The sequence below is a fragment of the Mesoplodon bidens genome (assembly GCF_964165515.1).
Source record: "Mesoplodon bidens genome assembly, chromosome: 6".
In the NCBI taxonomy this organism is placed as follows: Eukaryota; Metazoa; Chordata; class Mammalia; order Artiodactyla; family Ziphiidae; genus Mesoplodon; species Mesoplodon bidens.
The window spans coordinates 20,838,776-20,864,960 of record NC_138162.1 but is presented as its reverse complement, the minus strand read 5'-3'; the positions used below and the strand labels follow the sequence as shown (position 1 = coordinate 20,864,960).

Below are 26,185 nucleotides of genomic sequence, written 5' to 3'. Positions count from 1 at the left end.
TATTAGATGGTTTCAATGTTCCACTCATATCTCCCCAGCACTCATCATTCCAGTATATGCTGATAGAATCATGCTACCACCTGCAATTATCCACCTTAGGGCACGCCAGAAGTGTACAGGAGTTAATGTATCTGGGTGTAGCTTTCAACCAAGGACAGAGGGGACTGGAAGATAAGTACTTCAAGTTTCTCACCGATTCTTGGGATAACTCTGAGACATGTTCTGTAGAGTTTCACAGAACTCCCCTGAAGTACTGGCAGCAGTTCCCTGCAGGAGTAATTGATTCAGTAATGCACCTCTGTTGGCTTCCTTCCATGGCTCCATTCTCAATTCCCACTCCACTTCTGAGTTTTCTGGAAGCACCTCCCAGATGAACAGTTTGCATTCAAATTATTCCCCCAGGTTCTGCTTCTAGGGAAATTCAATTTATAGCCTCCTAACAATCCAGTGCTCCTTACAGAGCCATCACTGGTACAAGTACCAAGGCATGGCATGTTATGTATCACTCCTCCTAAATCCTAATATTTTTAAACAGATAGGAAAGAGCATGACCTTGAAGAGAAAAATAGTTTATATGAGAATAGCCAATGGATAAAGGGAAGGAGAAACAGTGCCATTTGTTTTCCATTAATGATAGTGTGAAATTTATGGGCAGATGGTCTAACAGGTGTGACTATAATTTGAGGAGCCTGCTCCCTTGGTTACAGAAGACTGCTATTGTTATTATTATGGAAGCACAACCTCATGACTTTATTGCTTCATTTGATGTAGCCTTTTCCTTTACCCTTAAATCTTTCTACATCACTGAATTGCAGCCAATGGATTTATTTTCTCCCTATGGCTCCATCACAAAAAAGACACACATGTGCGCACACACACACATACACACACACACAGAGTTTTGTGTATGCCAGTGCTAGAAAAGACAAGCTCATGGTGCATGTATGCAATGGATATTGTACATTACAGGTCTCTGTGAAATAGTCTTCTGCAGGTTCGTATGTTTATTTTATGAATAATTAACTTTAGTAAGGTTAATTTCCTGAAGATCTTGATGAAGACTGAAGAAAGGAAGTAAATTTTAAAGAAAAGGACTTAGAAACTTGCCCTTTTTGCCCTCTCTTTGTGTCTTAATGAACAAAGGATAACTGGGCCTTTTTTGAAGTCTTTGCTTGAGTTGAAGACACAAAATGCAACCTGTACTCTTATCATAATATGTTCAGTTTATGAGTACACAAACTTATAAACCGTGAATTTCCCTGAAGTTATTATACCATTTAGAAGATGTTTGCTTGGACGTTTACTTAAAACCAAACAATTGAGGTCTATATGTCCAAATAATTTCCTTCTCTCTTGCTGTCTCCATTTCAGTTTCCTGAGTTTCTGGGAAGGCCTGGTTTCCCCAAAGGAACGATTTCTGGTAGAAGTCTGAAGGTCTGACCCAAGAAAAAAAATCCAGTATAGCCAATGAATTGAGGACAAGAAGGTTTCCAATCAGGTAGGAACATTTAATCTCATACATTACAATCACCTTAAGTAAGGTGTGCTGATAGCTGGATATGATTTAACTTCTTGGAAAAAGATGCATATATAACCTACCCCACAAGGAAGCTGTTCTCAATTCCCTTAGTGGTTGTGGTGTTTATAAGAGAGTGCCTTGGGGGAAGATGAATACAATAACAGTATGATGCTTTTTTTTTCATTTTTAGCTCATTGTTGCCACGTACACTTGGTGACCTTGGTGCCTGTGGTTTAATCCCAGGAGGTTAGACATGTGGAACAGCACATTAACCCTTTTTAGTATTTTCTCCCAAGACAAATCATTTTTATAGGTTGTCTCCATGGTCTTCTAGTTGCTTATCAAAATTAAGCATCAAGTCTTCTAAGTGAGCAATAGCCCCAGTCATTGTGAGGAAATCAGCTTGGTTCTTATTGGGGCACATCTTCTTGGTCTTGGCACAAAGTGAGTTCACATAGGGAGTTAGAAGGAGAAGAATGGGGCATGCGAAAGGGGAGTTCTCTGTTCTCATTTACCTATGCATGTTGAAACTCCACTAACAGTTTTATTTTCATTAGCAATTTGTGATAAAAACTTAGGGTAGGGCTTCCCTGGTGGAGCAGTGGTTGAGAGTCCGCCTGCTGATGCAGGAGACATGGGTTCGTGCCCCAGTCTGGGAAGATCCCACATGCTGCGGAGCGGCTGGGCCTGTGAGCCATGGCCGCTGAGCCTGCGTGTCCGGAGCCTGTGCTCCACAACCGGAGAGGCCACAACAGTGAGAGGCCCGCATACCGCAAAAAAAAAAAAAAAAAACTTAGGGTAAAGGGAATAATGAAGCTGTCCCATTATATGGCAGGACAAAAGATAGTAGTGACATCAAAATCAGGGCCTATCCATCTCATTTGCAGTTATATACTCAGTGTTTAGCATAGCATTTGATCCCTCATCAGTATTCAATAAGAAGAAGCATGTTGAATGACTTAAGGATGAATTAATGAATGAAAAAAGTTAATATGGTAGAAAATGTGTTTTATCCTTGTATTTTCCTGTGTTGACGTCTGTATTTGAAGACCCAGCACTGGAACTGACACATAGAATATAAGCAGTAAAATTTGTTGAAAGAATGAATGAGTCCCCACAATTCTAAGAATAATTTTAAGACCAACACAGACCCCATATCTGCCAAGGTCTATGACAGAAGTATCCAGAGAAGAAAGCCTGATCTCAGCTAGTGGTAGAGCTGACAGAATTTATCTAGTTTTAATAATTTACAGCTCATCCCATTACATCTAGGCATAGTACCTACCTGAGCCATACAATTAAATGTTGACTGAAAAAAATGCACAACCTAAAAGTTGAGAATTATGTTTTATTTGGAGGACATACTGAGGACTTAAATCAGGAGACAGCCTCTCAGATAGCTCTGAGGGACTGTTCTGAAGAGGTAAGGGAGGGCACAGGATATTTAGGGGGTTTTGCCAAAAAAAACCCAGGTAGTTGGGACATCAAAAGATTACTGTTAGGGCTTTCCTGGTGGAACAGTGGTTGAGAGTCCGCCTGCCGATACAGGGGACACGGGTTCGTGCCCCGGTCCGGGAAGATCCCACATGCCGCGGAGCGGCTGGGCCTGTGAGCCATGGCCGCTGAGCCTGCGTGTCCGGAGCCTGTGCTCCGTAACGGGAGAGGCCACAGCAGTGAGAGGCCCGCGTACCGCAAAAAAAAAAAAAAAAAAAAGAAAAGAAAAGATTACTGATAATTAAAGAAACTAGACATCTTAAGTTAATAAATTTAGCACTTTTCTATATATGGTGAGACGCAAGAATCTGGTCTCATGGAAATCATTCCCTTGATATGCACTTTAATTATCTAGGGCCAGTATCCTGTTTTCTCCATCCTGAATCCCCTTTGGGTGCAGCTTTGGGGGTGGCTTCAGTGGCTGATGGCTTGATGGCTGTAACATCCTTTGTTACTGATACCGCAGGCTACATTCTTTGTCCACGTAAATGACTTGAGTATGGATAGTAAATCTGTGGATTTGCAAAAGGTAATTCTTGGAGCATTTTTAGAAGGACAAAGTTAAGGGCAATTTCAGAATCACTAGCAGCTAAAATTGCTATTTATACTTTTCTACCGGTAGGTAGTAATCTGCTGTTGCTATCTTCAGTATTCCCAAAGGATAACAAAAGCCACTTAATTCAAGAAAGAAATGTAAAATTTAGCACAGTGCAACTTCCACAAAACCAAACACACAAACACACACCCAACTCTCACAGATATGAATAATCTAAAATAGAATCCTGGAACTAATTGCAAAAAAAGAGCAAATATACTCATATTGGATAATTTTATTCTTTTATTAATGTTTGATATATATATATGTATTTATTAATAAAATTCAGAGTTGCTGTATGGAGAAATAGCTTTGTACCAATATTGTCTTTGTATGTGTTTATCAATAATGTATGAGATTGCCTCCTATGCTCCTTTTCCTTTATTCTCTTGCAGGCAGTAGATGTAGTTATCAGTTGTTTTTAAAATTTCTAGGCAGCCAAAGGACTAGCATCACTTAAATAAAGAAGGCAAATTGTCCCAAAGTAGGAACAATTTTCCTTCATTATGGAACATAAAGTCCTCATATGAAGGGGGAAGAATTTCATAGCTAAAAGCTTTCAACTACAGAAGATTTATGAGTAACTATGTATGTTGTTTCAAAGTGGACTCTCTAGAATTAATGTCTAGGGGTTATCTTTGGTATATAATGGATTTTGATTTTTTAAATATTATTAGATAATATACAAAAGAATATATTTAATTGTATGTAAGTTATGATAAATAATAAAAACTCCTGCAAACACACCACCAAAACTAAGAACTAGAATCAAAACTGCTGAGTCTTCTCTCTGTTCTCTACCCTGATCCCACCTTCCTGCTTTCACCAAAGAAATCACTCTGATCTTGGCTTTATGTTCAACATCCACATAATTTTTATCTGATTTTGCTTATTATTGAGATTTATAAAATTGATATCATACTTTAGTCTTCTGTGCTTGCTTTTTTTTACTCAACATTGTTTCTAAGTTTCATCCACTTTAACTAGTGTTCATTCATTTGTACTACTGTATAATATTTTATTGTATAAATACAAGAAAATGTGTTTATTATTCTATTAACGATATTTGGGTTGTTTTGGGCCTATTACGGACAGTACTTCCATGAACATTTATTTTAATGTTTCCTGGTACACATGTGCAAGATTTAACATAAGTAAAAGAGTAGACAAACTAAGAGTAGAATTGCTGAGTTGTAGGGAATTCAAATATTCAACTTTAAAAATTCATGTCAAAATGTTTTCCAAAGTTATGGAATCAATTTTCAGCCATTTTGCTCTATAGCTTCACCAGTTAGAATGGCCATTCTAGTCTTTTGTTCCTTGTATTAGTCTGCTCGGGTTGTCCTAGCAAAATACCTCAGATTCAGTGGCTTAAAAAACAAGAGATTTATCTTCTCACAGTTCTGGAGGCTGGAAGTCCAGGATCAAGATGTTGGCAGTTTTGGGTCCTCCTGAGGCCTCTTTCCTTGACTTGCAGATGACCACTGCTTTCTTGCTATGTCCTCACATGGCCTTTTCTCTGTGTGTATACATCCCTCGTATCTCTTCCTCTTCTTACAAGGACACCAGTCATATCAGTAAGGGCCCCACCATTATGACCTCATTTAACCATAATTATGTTTTTAAAGTCCCTGTCTCCAAACAGCCACATTAGGAGATGGGGCATCAACATACGAATTTTAGGGAACACAATTCAGTCCATAACAATTTTAATTTGTATCTCCCTAATTAGTGATAGGCTGAGAATCCTTTCATTTGTTTAATAGTTGCCTATGTTTCCTATTCTGTGAAGTCCAGAGAATATCTTTTGTCCATTTTTCTACTGTTTATCTTTTTCTTATTTATTTCTATTGTTTTTTAAATACAAGCAAATAATCCTTGGTCAGCTATATATGACACAATTAAGTTATTTCATGCCTTCTAACTTTTTTAATGTTGTCTTGTGATAAATAGTGGCTCTCAATTTTAATGAAATCAATTTTATCTTTTAGCTTAGTGTCTTTTTGTTCTACTTAAAATGTCCTTCCCTAGTTTAATGCTACCCAGATATAGTATATTTTCTTCTGAAAGTTCTAGTGTATCTTTGTTTTATATTCAGGCCATTAATGCACTTACAATCGACTTGTCTGTATTATCCAATTTCTTTGTTTTCTTATGAATAATTAAGTTTTCCAGGACCATTTTGGAATGAATGGATTTTTTAGGTGTGTCTCAGCTGTTCTTGCCCATTCACATAAATTTCAGAATTGGCAATCCTGTAAAACCTCTATTAAGTATTTTTATTGTAATTGTATTGACTATATAAATTAAGTTGGGGAAAACTTACACCATTATGATGAGTCTTTTCTATCCATAAACAAGATGTACCTCTCCATTTATTTAAGACTTCTTTAATATCTTTCAATAAGGTTTTATTTTCTCCATAAATGTCTTGCACATTTTTATTTAGACTTATTCCTAGGTAGTTTTTTTTTTCCATTTTAAATAATTTTTAAGCTCTCTCTTTGTTCCTGGATTATAGAAATCCAATAGATTTTTGCATCTTGAGCTTATATCTAGCCATCTTGCTAATATTGTTTTTTAGTAAGAGAGAGGATTTTCTTAGCAAAGAGGAATAAATGTAAAATTAAATTAAAAGGTTATGGGTCAGCTCTGGTCAATAGAACTTTCCATGATAATGAAAATGTTCTTAGTGCTGTCAAAAACTATAGCCATTAGTCACATGTGTTTTTAAATTTTTAAATGTAAGTTCAATAAAATTAAAATTTCGGTTCCTAAGTCAAACTTGCCCACATTTCAAGTATTTAATAGCCACTTGTGACTAATGGACACTATACTGGACATTGTATCTCTAGACTATTAGACTGTGAAGCCATGGCGTCCCGGGATTTTATCTTTGTCAATGGCATAGTGAGATCTTTCATGTGACAGTTATTCTGTTACTAAAAAGAGAAGTTACTTAACCTAGTCATCCCTAACTTTTTGAAATAATCCAACATAGCTTTCACCATCCATGAATTTCTTGAATCATATTTATGTTTCTAAACTATTTCTTGTGTCAAGTGTTCACTTTGTAGCAAGTTCATTGTCCTAAAATGGCACATACCAAAGTATCAAGAGGTTCCCTTATTCCTGATAAGCTGTGATTGGATGAAGAAGACCTTGTTACCCTGCCTATCTGATTTTTATTATAATCAGATGTTAATCTGTATCAGTCTCCATATTCAAAATTCACCTTCAAAATTATATGTTATTCACATGATGGTTGTCTTTATTTCATTTAGCTAGTATCATGACCTTATAAATGCAGTTTTGGTCATTTTCTCCTAAAATCTCATATTTATCTGTGTGGAAATACATCTCCTACTTCTTTGCCCTCTTATAAACTCTTCCTGTAATTTAATCCTCATGAACTTTATTTCCCCTAATTTTAATTACTGAATATTTTGTAAACCATTTAAGAGATCACTGGTATGCTCTTTTTCTCAATCATCTATACATTTAAACAGTGTGTTGCAATAAGAAATAGTACTGGTAATCAGAAGACCAGAGTCCTAGTTTTACACATAAAAATGAACTATATGTGCATTTACATAAGGTTTATAGAAGGTTATATAATGTTTATTCTGATTCTAAAATTGTTATGATTATTTAGAAAATTATGTTTGAAATATGACATTATTCAAAACCAATAGAGGTTTGAAATCTATTAAAAATCTACAAAGAATTCAACTATTTCACCTTTTTCCCTGATTTGATATTCAACTGTAATCCTTCATCTTTCACTTACAGCATGCTGTAGCTGCTGTTGACACAAAAACAAAATACAATGTCTAAATATTGTGTACTTGTTTTTTAAATGAATACTTTTGTTTAAAATTGTCTTTTACATAGATTCTTGATTCCCTTTTCACAACTTTTCCATTCCCCATGCTACTGCACTCAATCACTCATGATAGAAAATTATTCTCTTTTCTGTTTGCTAAAGCTCTTTTTAAAATACCAAGTTTCAAATTATCATCAATTCAAAAAACTTTGGAAAATGAACCTCATAATTTCCAGAATGAATATTTTGTTTCACTGGCTACCAGGACACCATCCTCTCCTAGATTTCTCCCCTCCTCACTCACCATTCCTTGGAAGTCTCCCTTGGTGATGCCTCCCATCCCTCAAAGTCTGTTAGAATGCCCTAAGGCTCATTCCTGGCCCCCTTCACTCTCCATCTACCTTAACTACTCATGAGTTTTAATCTAGTCCCATTACTTTTTTTTTTTTTTTTTTTTTTTTTTTTGCAGTACGCGGGCCTCTCACTGTTGTGGCCTCTCCCGTTGCGGAGCACAGGCTCCGGACGCGCAGGCTCAGCGGCCATGGCTCACGGGCCCAGCCGCTCCGCGGCATGTGGGATCTTCCCGGACCGGGGCACGAACACGCGTCCCCTGCATCGGCAGGCGGACTCTCAACCACTGCGCCACCAGGGAAGCCCTAGTCCCATTACTTTAATGGGAAGATGTCTTATGACTTCCCAATTCATACTTCTAGCCCTAAGTACTCACCTAACCTCTAGACTCCTAATTCCAATTTCCCACTAAATATCTCCAATCTATGCATAATAGGCATTTCAAACTTAGCAAATAAAACTAAATATTTTGCTTTGATCCATTCATTGCACTCCAGTTTTTCCTGGCTCCATAACTCATCCAGTTGCTCAGGCCAAAAATGTTAGATTCATCCTTAAACTCTCACTTTCCCACAATTCCTATGTCCAGTCCATCAGAAATTCTTGCCAGTCTAACTTGAAAATACATCCTGAATCCACCTAACTCTCACCTTACTCTTGCCATCTTTACTTACTCCAAGCCATCATTGCTTGCCTCATCTAATGCAATAGGCAGCCTCTTCCACAACTTCCTTGCTTCTTCCCCTCTTGCCCCAATCCTTATAGTCTATAACAAATACAATAGCCAGAATAATCACAAAAAAACATGAATCATATCACATTATTTCCCAAAACCTGTTCTTATCACTTTAGAATAAAAATTAAACTTTTTACCTGTCTTGCATGCTTTATTCAGTATTTCTTCTGCCCTACTCTCCAAGCTCGTTTACTACTACTATTCTCTCATGCACACATCCAGATTTTCTTTCTGCAGTGGCTTTCCCAACATCAGGACCTTTGCACTTGCTATTCCCTAAAACCTGGAAGATTTTAAAAATCTGTAAGATTCCTCCAAGCAAGATCTTAGAAGGTATTTACATTTCATTTTGTAGAGACATTTGGTAGAAGACATTTTTGCAGAAGATAGATACATTTTACTTTGGTGGCTATTCACACATCTGGCAATTTCCAAGTTGGTTAAATAACAAATGTGAATTGATGAAGCTAAAATAAAAGAACTGTAGTTGGTGAGACCTATGTGTTTTAAAGCGTGAACTTTGAGGAATTGTAGACATGCAAACTACACCATGGTTTCAGTGTTAATGTGTGAGAATTAGCTAAGGTATTTTCCAAATACTCATTACTCTCTAAAGAGCTTCTGAGCAGGAAATCAGAACAGGGCCTGTGGACCTGAATTTTATCTAGTACCACAGTTGATTCTGTTGCAGATGGTTTTCAGTCAGCCCTTTGAGAGACACCAAGCTGGGGTATTTGCCCAGATATGATTACCAATGGTCATGCAAGTCACCAATGAGATACAATCGAGAATCAACAAATGACTGAAAAGAGTGACAAAAGAAGAAGAGGATCCAGTAAGGACCAGTAGAGATGCTATCCCAAGCACTCTTGGCTAGGAGTTTTACAAATCCATTCATATAAATGGACTGATAGTTAACAGCCAAATGGCACTGCATATTTTTTTAAGTTGCTGAGTATTAAAGTGTATGGCTAAGCATCATAAGTTTTGTTAAATTATATTTTGGTTGCTATAAAATTAGATGTACATTGTGTGTCATAGATGTAGGGATATAGACGTGTAAATATATGTTGTTGTTTCAGTTCTTCAGCTGATACTTCATAATGTCTTTGTAACTTCTAAATGAAGGACCTCTTCAAATATTGTTTAGAAAGAAAAGATACCTGTTCATCCCTGTCCACCTCCCTTTCTTCATCCCCTTCCTTGTCCCTTCCCTTTTTTTTATATATATCTTTATTGGAGTATAATTGCTTTATAGTGCTGTGATCCCTTCCCTTCTTGAACAAATTAGTCCATTAAGTGAGGTAAAATAACCCTTTGTCAGCATGGGGGAGGTGGGCATTCAAGGAACCACATGACTTGGCTTTGGGTCTCAGAGTCTGAGAAAGGGGAGAGGATGTCTGCATAAGGGAGCCTGGAGTTGACTGCTCAAGTCTGATTCGTGTGAAAAGGCATCCACATGAGGAAGTGGCCTTGGCGACCACTCTGTACAGATAGTCATAACCCGTGCCAGGTGGAGAAAATGTGTGGATGGGAAAGTGGCAGCTACAAGAATTTACTTAAATACAGGAAGATTGATCAAATAAGTAAGGATATTAAGGATATGGTAATCAGTATTATTTTAATATCTGTGGAGGGAGTTAAAATATGAAAAGGGCAAAAACTAGAATGAAAGGGCGTTGAAAGGGAATGGAGGATGTTAATGTGAACACATGATTTTCAATATAGAGACATTATAGAAATAAACATAGACAATATATTTGCATATGTTTATGAATGTGTTTGTGAATATGTGTAAATGGTTATGAATATGTGTTTTCATATGTGTGTATGTATATATGTACCTAAATCCCCTAGCTCTGCCTATTGAGAGTACGTGGGACCACTACTTCCCAAGAGTAATGAATACACCTAGTGTCCAGATCTTGGTTTCTAAATACAGCTCTCCAACTGAAGGAACTAAAGCTCTTTGGAGAAATGGCTGATTCTAGAACCACTACAGGGAAAATATAAGATGACCCTAGAACATATTATTGTTTCAAGAAGTAAGGGATCAGCCATAAAAAAAACCGAAATTGAGTTATTTGTAGTGAGGTGGATGGACCTAGAGTCTGTCATACAGAGTGAAGTAAGTCAGAAAGAGAAAGACAAATACCGTATGCTAACACATATATATGGAATCTAAAAAAAAATGTCATGAAGAACCTAGGGGTAAGACAGGAATAAAGACACAGACCTACTAGAGAATGGACTTGAGGATATGGGGAGGGGGAAGGATAAGCTGTGACAAAGTGAGAGAGTGGCATGGACATATATACACTAGCAAACTTAAAACAGATAGCTAGTGGGAAGCAGCCGCATAGCACAGGGAGATCAGTTCGGTGCTTTGTGACCTAGAGAGGTGGGATTGGGAGGGTGGGAAGGAGAGCGATGCAAGAGGGAAGAGATATGAGGATACACGTATAACTGATTCACTTTGTTATAAAGCAGAAACTAACACACCATTGTAAAGCAATTATACTCCAATAAAGATGTTAAAAAAAAAAAGAAGAAGGGAGATATCAAAGAATAATTGGGAAACATCAAAGGATATAGAAGCCAAACTGAAGGGGTTTGGACAAATCTTGAACAATCTAAGCCTCAAAATAAATAATGGTAGAAACGTATTATAGTCAATTGAATAAAATAGGAGTCTATGAGTTCATACTGAGTTTAATAATTAAATTGAGTAAATTATGTTTGATGAGGAACAGGATATTTACATAATTACAAAGTGCCTTACCACAAAATTATTAATAATGAAGGAGAAAAAAATAACTTTACAATGGAGAAGACTGGGTGATACACCTTAATCAAATGAGTAACATGATATTCCAGTAAGGTTACAAGTTAAAAGTTTGCCAAAATTGTTTGATAGGAAGCAGTGAGAAGAACAAAGCTTCACCACTGTGTTATTCCTGCCAACTACACATATCCTGAATAATCATGAGACAAATACAAACAGCTAAATCCTACAAAATAACTGATCCATATTCTTTAAAATTTTCTAGTTCATGAAATTCAAGGGAAGCCTGAGAAAATTTTCCAGATTAAAAAACTAAAGAGACAGGACAACTAAATGCAACATGTGACACTGGGCTGATCCTTTTATTATGAAGGACATGATGGGGATAATTGACAAAACTTGAAAGGGGTCTGAGGATTAGTAGCTCTGTAGTCATGTGTCAGTGTTAATTTCCTAATTTTCATGATTATATTTGGATATATGTTTGTAGGAAATACTAGAGGATTTGGGGGAGACATTGCATTGTGTTGGCAACTACTCTCAAATGGTTTGGGAAATAAATTATTTTTATTGTCATTTCAATCTTTCTTTAATTTTCGAGATTGTTAAAAGAAGGCAAAGAAAGAGGAGAAGACCCCTGAGTCAGGTAACCCTCCTTTTCCTGGCGACTCCCATAGTTAAAAGCTCAGTTTACAATGGTGGTCAGTTTTTCTGTCTATTTGTGCTAATTTCTGTTACTAACAACATAGCATCTTATTTTCTATTTGAGGTTTTTGGATTTTTCCTAATTATGCTTTTGCTTTTTATTCTATCAAATGTATAGGAATTTGATAAAGTCCTCGGTATTAAAACAAAATCAGTAAGATTCATAAAAATAAAAATAAGTTCTTGGAGAAATTTATAAATTTCTACCTGCATTCAAATTGGAGTAAGTTGGCAAGAAATTTATAAGGGGAAAATACTATAAGGAGCACTCCCATTCAGAAACTCAAAATGGTTGCATGTGTTTATCCTGTAAGAGGTCTGTGATGAAACAGCAGGATGAAGGGTATATGTCCAAACTTAAATGCAATCTTTTAAATCACCTTTCATGTCAGGCCATGTAAGAACTGGGCAGTTCAAGAAGTAAATTAGAACAATTCTTATTTTCAATAATTTCTTAGGTCGACACTTAGAATAATGAAAATCTTACCTTTAACTCCAAGAAATCTGGACAGTTATTAAAGCAAATGTGTTGTCCTACTGGCCTACACCTGGTTATAAACAGCAGTACGACTTCAGAAAACCCTGGACACTGAGTGGACTTCCTAAATATAGCTTTTTCTTTCTATAAAGGTGCTTTACAAGAATGCTATCTTTTGTGAAAATGTGGCCCTTATAAAGGGTACACTAAGGTCTGTGACTTTTAGACCTAGAAAAGATTTGAAATACTTTCTTAGCCTGGGAATCCACATTTTAGAGGCATAGAAGGAGAAACCCAATGAAATTAAATATTTTGCCCACCATCAAATGGCAAACAAGTAATAACGACAGCACTCAAGCCTCTGTCTTCTAAATCCATTGAATGCAGCATAAATAGATTGCAATAACTGCTTATTTTCATTGTCCTCAACACTATATTTCTTCTGTGCCTTATCCCTCTTCTTTTAAGAGGGATGACAACATTATCTGCAAACTTTATCTATAACTATTTTTTTTAATTTTGCTGTTTTGTAACTCATTTTTGAAAAATTCTGTTTCTATGTTGAAAATGTGTAAGGACATTTACCTTCTTTCTTGAAACACCTTTGCCTGCATTTATCACATTTTATTGTTGAACTATTGTGTAGCAATAAGTACAAAAGCACGTCTAGTAGAGGAGATAATGTCAGAGGCAACAAGGTGTGTGTATGGGGGGGTGGGGTTAGAGTTGACATACCTTAAGGGAGATGAGGAGAGAGGGAAGAGAATAGAAATTTTATTTATTTGAAAAAAATATGATGGCAAGTTAGAGAATTTTGGCTAAACTTAATACAATATAGCTTTCCTTAACTTAAATTCTGGGTTAACTTCCACTGTTTACATTGCCACAGACTAGGGAATAAACAAAGCAAAAAGATTTTTGGTACCACCATTTTGTGTTAATTTCGTAAAGATCTCTACAAGACTTTTTAAAAATAAATTGAAAAATGGAAGTCTTGTCTTTAGCTTATTTTCCCTGCATGCTTGCACTTTAGTAAGTTGATAAATGACATTTAAACTCAATAGTTATGATTAATTCTGTCCCACAATTTTTAAAAGCACTGGGGATTGTGTGCGCGTGCATGCACGCACCTTTACAACCAGTAAAATAAAGTTCTTGATCAAAAAATTATTATCATTTAGACTATTGAATAAAATCAGATATGATAGAGGGGCCAGCTGTTGGTAGGTTTAAAAGTCACCCTAGGTGATTAATGCATGCAGCAGTGTTGCAGGTCTCTCTTTAGATGAAGCACTTAGAAGTATAACCAAGCATGGCTCTAATTTCATATCTGAGACCTGTTTTATTTAGAGTTCTTTGGCAAGTGCTTGCTCTATGTGTTTTTATAGTCTTTGGTTGTGCTTTAAAAACATCAAAATTATGAATTAACAGATATGCAAAAGTGAAATCCTAGAAGATAGGATAAACATGAAGTCCTCTAATTATCACTGAAATAAGTTTGGTTGACACAGAACTGGGAATCAGATAAAGACATTAATAATTCATAATGCTGAAATTAAAATCTTCTAGTTAGTACAAAAGAAATCCTAATTTGTACCACAAGGTAATGAATTCAGTACTTTTCATTTGTTAAATATTTGCTTATTACCCTGCACCGTGCATATAACACTGTTCCAAAATTTGGAGGGCAAACAGGAAAAACAGAAACTGTCTACTCTCAAGTTGTTTATACTGCAGTCAGTGAAATTTCTCTACTTTGAGATCTTTTAATTCCTCAGTTCATTGTAACATCTTCTTCAGATGAATTGTTTTTTATTTGTTAAAACCAATGTTTAGCACTTGAAATAGTTTCTTCAATGTTCCTGATAGTGAAATAGAGTCATAATGCTAATTTGCAATACTAATTATAGAGTTGATAGGAGAAATGCTCAAGATTGATAGTAAAGTGATTTCGATAATCTACAAAATGTCTTGAGGTTTCCCAGATAACAACTTGTCTCCCAGACAAAAATGCACTTATTATTTATATTCCAAGCTTATAAAAATTTTTGTAATTTAATCATATAGAGATTTTACAACATCTTTTAATTCACATTTTAAGATATTTTGTTCAGTAGATTATCTCATTTTGAAACTTGATTTATATATACATACTATGTAAATATTAGTATATATTTCTCAATGACTAGATTAGTGCTTTCTTAACTACTTAAATTTGTTTAATTCATATTGTTGTTCTTCAGCATTTCTTTTACTCACTGGAGCCTAGCCTACTGACTTCAAAAAGCCTGAATTTTCACTGTATGGAAAATCTTTAAAATAACATATAATAATGGTAGAGAAGAAGAGTATTTAACATTGTGCTGAGATCATTCCATTAATAAAGAGATTAATCAATAATCCTAACATTCAGACATATAATAAAAATGAAAAACAATCATAATACTGAGCAATGACATTTTCAATAAAGGGAGATATTAAATATTGTATAGGAAACTAGTATCTGCAAAGCAGATAAGTTGGCAATGATTATACATATATTTAAAATATGTTGAAACAGTCATAGACAGTTTTTCTTTTTGGCTGAAAAGAGGCATATTGAAGTGTTTAAGCACTACTTCATCTGGAATAGATATTTAGACACTATACAGAGAACACATGATTGCAGAAGAGCAGCTATTAGCAGGTGTGTGAATGTGTATGTCTTTAATTAACGCATTTTCATTCATTCAAAAAGGAGAAGAATGCCAAATTTACTTTAAAGGTGGCATTGTGATATGTTAAAGTTCCATTCTTCGACTTTTGCTGCTGTTGCTGTTTCTTTAGTATTCACCAAAGAGTACAGTCCTGTCATTTATCCAAGTTAGAAATCTAGAAGCTATTCTAGGATTCTCATTATAGGGTCCCCTACCTTCATGCTCCCCCCTCAATAAGTAACAAATTCTTGGCTCTCCTATATAGGAAAGCTCTCTCCAATGTACGCCTGCTCTGTCACTCTCCGGGTCCAGCATCTCTGCCTCAGCCTCCCATTGAAGTCACTTCTAGTTCATTCTGTGCAGGGCCATTTTTAAACCTTCCTCAGAGTCCTAGGCAATTGCCCTTTTAGAAGCTTTACCCTAAATGTTATCAAATGCATTAAAATATGCCCAAGTCACATATCCAATATAATTTATAGATAACTATATATGAAAGCTGAGTAACATTGCTGTTGTAGTAATATTAGTTGAAAATATTAATTACACAAGTTTTGATCTCAATTTTGCAGATTTTTTTCATATTCTGGAGCCAGTTTTTTCAGGTGTCAAACAATTTTCTAAGTCCTTCTCAAACTCCTAGTCCCTAGTGAGTGTGCTTTTACTGTCACAGGGTTGAACAGCCCAGACAGCAAGATGTCTGAAGATGAAGACCATCACATGGATGAGTAAATCAGATACGTGGAAGTTGGAATGCAAAGTGTTTGTAGAAAAAAATATACAAATCAAGGAAGAAATTGCAGTGTCAGTTAATATGATGTATATCAGATGATAGTATTAAAAAGCCAGGTTAAAATAAAATAACTTAATAATGTACATATTTGTCAGATTGTTCACTAGTGATATACTGCTCAGTGTAAGGTGAGAACCACAGATAATATCTTCTGGAAAAAAACCCTTTAAAGGGCTTCCCTGGTGGCGCAGTGGTTAAGAATCCGCCTGCCGATGCAGGGGACACCGGTTCCTACCCCGGTCCGGGAAGATCCCACATGCCGTGGAGCGGCTGGGCCCGTGAGCCATGGCCGCTGGGCCTGTGCGTCCAGAGCCTGTGCTCCGCAACGGGAGAGGCCACAACAGTGAGAGGCCCGCGTACCGGCCACAACAGTGAGAGGCCCGCGTACCGCAAAAAAAAAAAAAAAAAAAAAAAAAAACCCTTTAAGCCCTAACAGATTCAGTTTATAAATTTCCTCTCTAATAAATGAGGAATAAAATAATTTACAATAAATTAATTATTTCCTCTTCTGAAGGTACTAATACCACAAATTCAGTCAGAAGATGGATCAAGTTTTTTGTACATTTCTCTCATTTCACATTTTTTAAATAAATGAGACTATATTTTGTCTAATGACTACCAGAACAACTATCTGGAAACTGTGACTTCATTATATGTGAGACAGTATTTTAGGAGATATAGATGTATATTTAGATGGAGATATAAATACATAGCATATATACACAATATTTAAGAAGACACAGGAAATGTGGGATAGCTCCAGAGTGCTACACCCTATGTTCTGAGCTGCTCCGAAATGCAGTTCCTTTTTTTTTTTTTTTAACATCTTTATTGGAGTATAATTGCTTTACAATGGTGTGTTAGTTTCTGCTTTATAACAAAGTGAATCAGTTATACATATACACATGTTCCCATATCACTTCCCTCTTGCGTCTCCCTCCCTCCCACCCTCCCTATCCCACCCCTCTAGGTGGTCACAAAGCACCCAGCTGATCTCCCTGTGCTATGTGGCTGCTTCCCACTAGCTATCTGTTCTAATGGGAGTTCTCTGGGCACAAAGGGCATTATTTTCTGTAATGAGATTAGAAGAAAGGATTTGCTAATAATTGCTTCTATAGCAACTAAAAATCTTGGAATCCCACCTTTCAGCATTTTGAAAACCTTAAAGGGGATATTGTCAGTAACAAAAAAATTGAAGACTGATAATGTATTTCAATTAATGATTCTTTAAATTCATCTGCCCTTTTGCCTTTCAAATTGATTCATGCTTCTCAGAAAATAAAATATGCTAATCCGTATATCATTTTTCCACTGCGTAGAGCAGCTATATCTAAAAACAAAAATACTATAATTTTACTTTCCTTTACTATATTCCTCCGTGTTGTACTTTCATATTTTCTTTTCATTCTGCTAGTGAGATATATATACATATATGTATATATACATATATGTATATATACACATAATATTTAGATTTTAGATATTTGCATTATGCAGGGCAATCCATAAAATGGCTAGATGCTTAATTTTAATACCATTGAGTATAATTTTCATAATTTTATACTTTAATTATTTTTGGAAGCACAAACCAGAAAGGGTAAAGCAAATTTGAAATGGAAAAAGATGACCAAGCTGGCATTTTTATTTCAGACTTTATATTTAGACTACTCAGTGGGACAGATTATATTATAATAACAAAATTTTGCTTTTGCAGGGAGGTCAATCTTTGCTTCTGCATTGCCTCATCTCTTTTAATCCCATCCAGTTTACTTTTCATCTCAGAAACTATATAGAGAGAGTGTGTGTGTGTGTGTGTGTGTGTGTGTGTGTGTGTGTGGTATGCGGGCCTCTCACTGTTGTGGCCTCTCCCGTTGCGGAGCACAGGCTCCGGACGCGCAGGCTCAGCGGCCATGGCTCACGGGCCCAGCTGCTCCGCGGCATGCGGGATCTTCCCAGACCGGGGCACGAACCCGCGTCCCCTGCATTGGCAGGCGGACTCTCAACCACTGAGCCACCAGGGAAGCCCCAGAAACTATATTTTTCATCTCTAGGAACTCAATTTGGGTTATTTTTATATCCTCTATATGTCTATTTAAGATGTTGATGCTTTCCTTTATCCTTTTTGAACCTATGAAAATTAGTTATAATAACTGTTTGAATGTCTTTGTTTACTGATTGTACCATTTTTCAGTCTGTTTTCATTAATTAATTTTTCTCCTTGTTATGGGTTATATTTTCCTTCGTCTTTGCATCCCTGGTAATTCTAGATTGCATGTCAGATATTGTGAATGTTACTTTACTGGTTGCAGGGCGTTTTTGTATTTTTTTAAATATTTGTAACTTTGCTCAAAGAGGTAGTTAAGAAATAGTTTGATCATTTTGAGGCTTCCTTGTAAGCCTTATTAGGCTGCAACTGAAACAAGTTAGTCTAGGGCTAATTTGGTCCCACTACTAAGGCTATACCCATTGAATACTCTGTGTATTGAATACTCTAGTTGATGCTGCATGTATTAAATTATATCAAAACATATTTGTATAATCTTAAAGCAATAAATGCAACACATAAAAATATAAAAACATTTTAAAAATTAACTTTTATTAAATAAAGCAAAAATGTTTTCTTCTAGTAATTGTAGTATTTTAACATATTTAAATACTGCATCCCTATGAAATTCATTTTTTTAATAAATATGAAAAGAGAATCCACCTTTATTTTTTACAGGTGACCAGGGACTTGTTTAAACACCAACATTTAACTGTATTACACAAAACATTATGCTACTGGTTTTTATGGGCTATCATTATAATTAACAGCTTTATACAACCGTTGTCTTGTGTTGTTTGTTGTTCAATGTCTAAAATTATTGTTTAATATATATATATTTTTTACTTGAAGCAGTTTAAGCCAGGAGAGTAAATCCAGTTCCTATTACTCCATCCTGTCCAGAAGCACAGGTCTTAAGTGAAATTTAATACCAAAGAAACAGTTCCAAATTTTACAACGGATCTATCACTGGTTGTTAGCATATCTTCCCACACCCAAGACACCAAGATACCTTCTACTCACTGTTAAAGCTTTATGATGAGCAAAACTTCCACCACTGTGCTTCCTTAGCATGTGAGTATATTTTTAATTTACTGGTTATATATATTCTCTAATTATCCATTATTTTGTCCTTCTTTTTGATGAGATATTGATATCCACATTTTCTTTTCCAATAGCTCACAGAAATTTCTCTCATTAACAACACCAATAGAAATAACAATAAAAATCGCCTTGGGGGACCAAATTTATATCACATTACCAAGTTTTTATTTTGCTCCCATAAAACTTCTGCAAAATACAAGCACTATCTATCATCAGTATCATTAGAACAAAAACAAGGCATTCTAATCTCAAAAGCAAAATATTTTATTTAACTTAATAAATTTCACATTATAAAAATTTTCTCATAGCATCATCCTTAATTCCTCAGTAATCACTAATATTGGGGGATTTTTCTTTCAGTTATTTGAGACTAAGGATGATTTTATTCATCTCTACAGCCTGGTACATATATGTACAATGTTTGTCAAAAGGTGGATATTCAAAAAAATTCTTGACTAAATTATGGTAATTCATGTGATCAGTTCTGCAGTTCTTAAAACTTTAAATTACTTGTTAATTCTAAGAGAAAGTCAGATAATTTTTAGAAGGATTTCCAAACCATGCTAAAGTGTCAGCCTTCATTTCCTTGTCTGAGGGAAACAGGAGAGAAATAGATGGTTTTAAAGTTCTCCAAACTTCTGTGTCCTTTATACATCCACAGTTTTAATCCTTATCATTTTCAAGATTTGCTAAATTATTTGAGGTGATCCATTCTCTTATTAAAGTTACATATTTTATGTCACATACTGAGCATATTAACAAATAACTTACTGATAAATGACTATGCCCATAACATCAGGTTAATCTGATTTCCATGAAATGAGCTATAACTTCAAGAATATTAATTCATCTAATAAGGGTGATGATTTACATAATGTTGCCTAAAATATTTCTCTTAATTATTTAAGAGAGTTTTCCTAGGGGTAAATAGATGGGAAGTCAATAGAAAAAAAAACATTCATCCATGATTAATTTAATTCCAGCCTAAAGGACTCCATATATAATGTATTTGAGAAAACCAAGTCACTATTATAGATTCAGATAAATGGCTGTATATATGAGATATTTTTAATGTAACCCAAATGATAAGAAATAGTTTTTTGGTATAGAAGCAACCACTCTTTTACCTAAAGGAAAATATAAAATCTGAGTTCACTGAAAATTTGCCTCATTGCCCTCTGTTAGTTTGTGCCTGCCCCATCCATAGGGACCCAGATAAGAACTATTCTATCATCCATACATCAGAAGAGAATGTCTGTTCTATGTTGATAGTCAGTCTAAACAAATATTTATACAGTTGAGATCAGAGATATAAAATGTCAGTTCCAAATCCACCCACGATGGCACATATACCAGACAGATGACAAAGGTTATAAAGGCCTGTGAAATACTTGAATCATATTTTGCAGCCCTTGAAAGAATTCAAGTTGGAGATTAGCAGAAACCAGGCTCAGTTCTGTCCATAATCCCCTTTATCTGTCTTCTAGCCAACAAAATGAAAACCTGAAGCCAAGCTGACAAATAGAGTGTGAAGGGCCTTCTACTGCATTTAAGAAAAAACTGAGACTTGCTACAGGTAGAAATTATCTTTTCTATTACTATTATTGTTGATGTTGTTGTTATTCATAGAAATAATGAAAAAAACCCTAAATAACATTATTCTGCTGGATTCTTTACTATATGTAACACAATAAATTAACTCGCTTCATATTACACTGGGCATATAACATGAAAACATGTGCAGAGAACAGAAATCAGTATCTGTAAAGACAAATGCCCCTGTGATACAGAAATCTATTATTTTAAGTCCAGACAATTAGATCTATTAAGGTGTAAGAGTGTTTCAGTACAGTCCTGCTAAAAGTAAACCTTAAAAGTAAATCGAAAAAAAAGGAAAACTGATGCCAGTTAGATACAAAATATAAGATTATGCTGTGTATATGGGACAGGATAGAACTCTGAGGTCACATGTAGGAAAAGCAATATTAGTGACAAATCAACTAATGTCCTTATTGAGCATAGACATTCCAAGAAGGGTGAAGAGTACTGTATATTAGATGTAAGACTCATAATATTCAAGTTAGTTGTAAAAGAAACAAGGTAAATGCTTTCAGTCAATAGGATAGGCTGAATTGATATTGAGAATCCTTTCTTCCAATCTGAACACACAGTTTGTTATACTTGTGTTTTCTTTTATATGTTGCTTTTACATGTAGCAACACATAAAAAGCAAATGAACAAGCAATAAATGAACAAGCCTACAAAAAAGGGGGGGATCCCCAGTCTCAGGATTTAAGGGGAAAAAACAAATTCAACATTAGAGTAGTGAGGAGGAGTTGAAACCCAGAAATTCAAGGGGGCCCTGGAAATAATAAGCCTTGTTTTTGAGGGCTGGCCTTAAATATCTGTTGTCTTATCAGAAAACAGGTAGATGCTGGAAAACAACAGAATAATATCTTCAAAGTACTGAGGACATATAGCTATCCAAATTAAAATTCTATACCTCATTTTTAAAAACTACTCAAGAACAAGAAGTAAAGAAATTTTCATTCATAGACAAAGAGGAATTACCACCCACAAACTGTAACAACAACAACAAAAAATGACTAAAGCAGTAGCAGCAGCTATTGGAATTGTCTGAAGGCATTAAAAAATATTCTGATGCCTGAAGCCAATACTTGGAGTTTTTTTTTTTTTAACCGAAGTGATCTAGGTGGTGTTTCAATAATGGGAGCTTTAAAAACTTCTCACATAATTCTCATGTGTTTTAGGCAAGATTGGAGACCATTGTACAAAGAATGTTCTTCAGTAAGAGAGAAAATAAGCATAAAAAGAAGTAGGAAGGTGCACTGAACAATGACCAGCAAAGAAATTTGTAATGTTGGAATGAATCTGAATAACAGTTGAGTGTAAAAAATAATAGCCAATGGGGGTATGTACAAAGTAAAACTAAAACACTAGATAATATACTGAAATACTGGAGATCAGATTTAAAATTTGAGGGGTCCATGAACCGCTTAGGCGGAAGATGAGATAATTAGTTTTCGACTTTTTAAGGTTAGAAATATATGTCGAATTTTTCAGAAAACACTAAAAATGAATACTTCATATATGATTCATAAAAAGGTAGACCATAAAAAGAGAATGAAAAATGTGTTTAAACGAAGTTAGTACTGGGAGGGATAAAACATGGAAAAATAAAGGAGAAATAGATCGATAATCACAATACATTTGATCACAGAGACAATAAAAATAAATTTAAAAATTCCAGTTTATGCTGCTTACAAAAGACATATAAACTATTTTTAAGATGCAGTGCCATACTTCACTCGAAATAATTAATTATATACATGATAAATGATTTTCAAGATTACATATTTGGCATGATGACATGTATACAAATTTTTAAAACTCAAAGCAATCATGTATTTTTCATGGATTCATTTGCATATAGTAAAAAATTCAAGCATGGATTTGAAGTATTTATATTCAATTCATGATACCAGTTATCTAAGAAAAGGAAAAATGGGGCTGAAATGAAAATAGAGAGGAGAGAAAAGAAATGTGTGTGTATCTGTGTGTTTGTGTGTGTGTGTGTGTGAACACATGTACAACAGTCAAATATGTGCTTCTTTCACAGCATGATTCACTGTATTCCATCACATTATTAATAAGATTTCATACAATATTGGCATTTCTGCAGAAATTAAAATTGTCACATGCTTATGTGTATTGGGCAATGAGCTCACCTTACTATTTCCATCCATTCTTCAATTAAAATCTAGAAATGTGAATGGGCTGTTAGAATTTAGTTACTGAGCCAATTATCTTTACAGAACATGCTAGTAATGCACAGCTTTTCCTTGGCTTAATTATGTTTTAAAATAGCAGGCATTCATTTTACGTCTTTAATTGATGGCTATCACACACAATTAGTTTGAAAATTCTTATCAATATGCTTGAAATATATTTGGTTGAATCATTGGAGTAATCTTTTTTGAACTTACCCAAAAGTATGTGTTTGGCCTTCCTAAACACAGTGGCACATTTCCAAATACAAAGTAGTTGCATTAGAATTATTCCTAATATGAAGACGTTCAATATTTGTGGAAACAAATTTTCTCTTGAAAACTTAGCTTCCAGACGGAAGAAAAATAAGGGTAGAAATGTAGTTAAAGGCAAATTTGAAGATGAGAAATCAAAATTCACATTCCATAGTGAAAGAAAAAGGGTTAATAATTACAGAGAGAAAGGCAAATACAATGCAAAAATTATTGGAACATATTTTGCTCAATTACAAACAAACTTACATGGTAAGTTGTAGCTTCCATTATTGCACCAATTTTTAGCATATTTTAATATTTTCATTTTGAAATGAAAATTTTAAAAAGTCATCTATTGTTTTTTTAGAAAGTATCTAGGTTGGTTGAAGTGAAATAACTTTCAGAAAATGTGTTAAAATGGGGCTACAAAAGACTTAGGAGGACATAAGCTTGGTTCTTATTATTGACAGTTTGCATATCAGCCATGGGAATATACATTATTTCCAATTTAAAATGAATGATGATTCTATATACATATATATGCATCTTATCATATTGATTATAAACCAAGTAAAATCTCATGAAATCTAAGTATGGTTGAAAAACTTAAACCTATTTTTATGTTTTTCCAAACACTAGAAAATGAAAGCAATTTCTGTTGTTTGTCATTTTCTTTTGGACTCTCTTGGCTTCCTGAAAATGATTATGTCAAGATATTGGAGAAATATTCATAGGAAGCAACAGAGGCCATGAGAATAGAGAACTACACGGCTTCCTCATTAGAAAAAATAAAATAAAAATTCCTGTCTATCCATTTCAAATTACACTCAGGGATGCTTATAATATAGAATTTGAAAATTGAATACATACTAGTTGTCAAGTAGTCAGCCCCTTTGATTACTCATGCATTCCATCCTAAGTATGTTGTTCTTAGAATTCAGAGGGGTCCTTTAATCACACCCCCCATCTTGACCACTCACATCTCCAGATTTTCCTACTTCATGGCATATTGGTGTTTAACTTATTAAACAAATATTTGTTGAACAATTACTACGCATGCTAAGCAGTGGGGATCAAAGATGAATGAATATTCATTTGTCTTTAAGGAGACACAGTCTACTGGAGAGAGGCAGAACTGTGAACAGATGACTGCATAAAGAGGCAAAGTCAAGTCTTATTTATTCAGAGGAAGAAGTCCCCGTGATCAAGCAACAAGTAAAATCATTTCATTGTGCAAGACATGGATTTGTGATTGAAAATGCACAAGCATATTTATCTTATTATCTATCATAGATAATCACCTATTATAATCAGAGAGATTTCTTAATGGCACAGCATCTAGAGGAGGACGTCATGCACGAACCTGTCATATTCAGAAAGTAAGGAAGTGGCACAGTGGGAACAATTCAGGAAAATAAATAAACATGACAGTAGATTTAAAATCTACTTTAATTGTTCTTACTATTATTAATCTATTTGGGCAAGTAGTAGTTTTCATTGATGTTAGCATTTTTTCATCCACGACTTGAAATCAGACATTAAATATTAATATTATAAAAATATTACTAATTGAATTCATTCACAAATTTATCAAAATAGATCAGCACCAGATACCTATTTATTGGAAACAAAGTAGGTAGAACAATTAAACTCATTTATAGTTCCTCCTCAACCAAAGTGGACAGAAGTTTTATATGTAGAGGTCAATCCTGGGCCAGAGGCTATTTAATATTTTCATCAAGACTAGGATGATAGAAAGGCATGTGGATTTAGTAATTTACAGTTCTCTTTAGTTGATAAGACTGATTAATACTTTGTGAAGATCAAAATTCAACATGACCATAATATGACCTTGACAGATTGGAGAAGTGGTTTAAAACAATGCAATTTAATAAGTCTAAGGGTCAGATATGGGCTTTAAAGGGATTGGAAAGGAAATGGTAATTATAATAATGTAGGTGATACCATGCCAGTGAGAATGCATTTGTGTGAGTAATATAATATGTAACAAATAATATTGAGTATGACTTGAGTCAAGAATATAGCAATAGCTTTTATTTTTTTCTCTCTCTCACCATGGCATAGTGCTTACTCACAAATATTTCTAATACATTTCATCAAAATTTAGTCATGAAATCCTGTATCCCTGCTGATAAAATTAAAAGTAATTCTAAGATATATAAATGAAGAGAAAGGTATAAAGGTACAAATAAGTGGGTGGATATTAATGAAATTACTTTGTATTGTGCTTTACAAATACGATTTATGCATTTATCTTGTTACTAACATATTCATTCATTCATTCATTCATTCATCAATCATTACATATTTATAGAACTTCTACTATGTCCCAGGTACTGCATTAGGTGCTGGTAATACAAGGTGGGGAAAAGCAAGCATTGTCCATATTTCTTAGAGCCTGCAGTCTAAAGAATAATTACTAATTGTAGTAAATATAGACAAGATAGTATGAGCCATGGAACAGGGAGCCTTTCTCACCTAGAAGGATGAGGAAAGGCATCCCTTGTGAAATGTCTTCTTAATTGATGTATGAGGTAGGTAGCCTAAGGGGACAAGGGAGTAAAGGAGTAAGTATTTCTTGCAAAGGGGAAAGCAAATATTAAGAATTTGAGCTTCAAAAAAGGAATGCTTCACGTTGATATTACAGTCTCAACAAATACAATTAAATTGCTGGTTGTTAATACATTGCATAAAAGTGGAGGAGTGGATTTCTGCCAAAATTAGGACATATACTCAGGATTAGAAATGTGCTCTGTGGTATCAGTGACTTTAACATTGCTGTGAGACTGGGAGAAAAAAACGTACAAAGAGGTTATCCTCTGGACCCAATGGCACTGCTGTACATCAAGGCTTTTGCTGAAGTAGAAAACCTGCTGTTGATATTGAGATGCTCTTGAATGAAACAATGACTTCAAATAAGAGTTCCAAACTGAAACTCAGAAAGACCACCAATCTGACATGACTTAAATTTGAACTTCTCAGAGAGGCAATTTATACT

At 34.8% G+C, this 26,185-nt stretch overlaps 1 long non-coding RNA gene across 1 annotated transcript; it reads left to right on the top strand.

The window, feature by feature from the left end:
- Positions 1–1,379: 1,379 nt before the first annotated feature.
- Positions 1,380–25,232, top strand: LOC308619212. Its single transcript, XR_014016141.1, has 4 exons — positions 1,380–1,498; positions 18,872–19,093; positions 20,611–20,699; positions 24,273–25,232. It is a non-coding gene; the product is annotated as an uncharacterized lncRNA (long non-coding RNA).
- Positions 25,233–26,185: the final 953 nt, after the last annotated feature.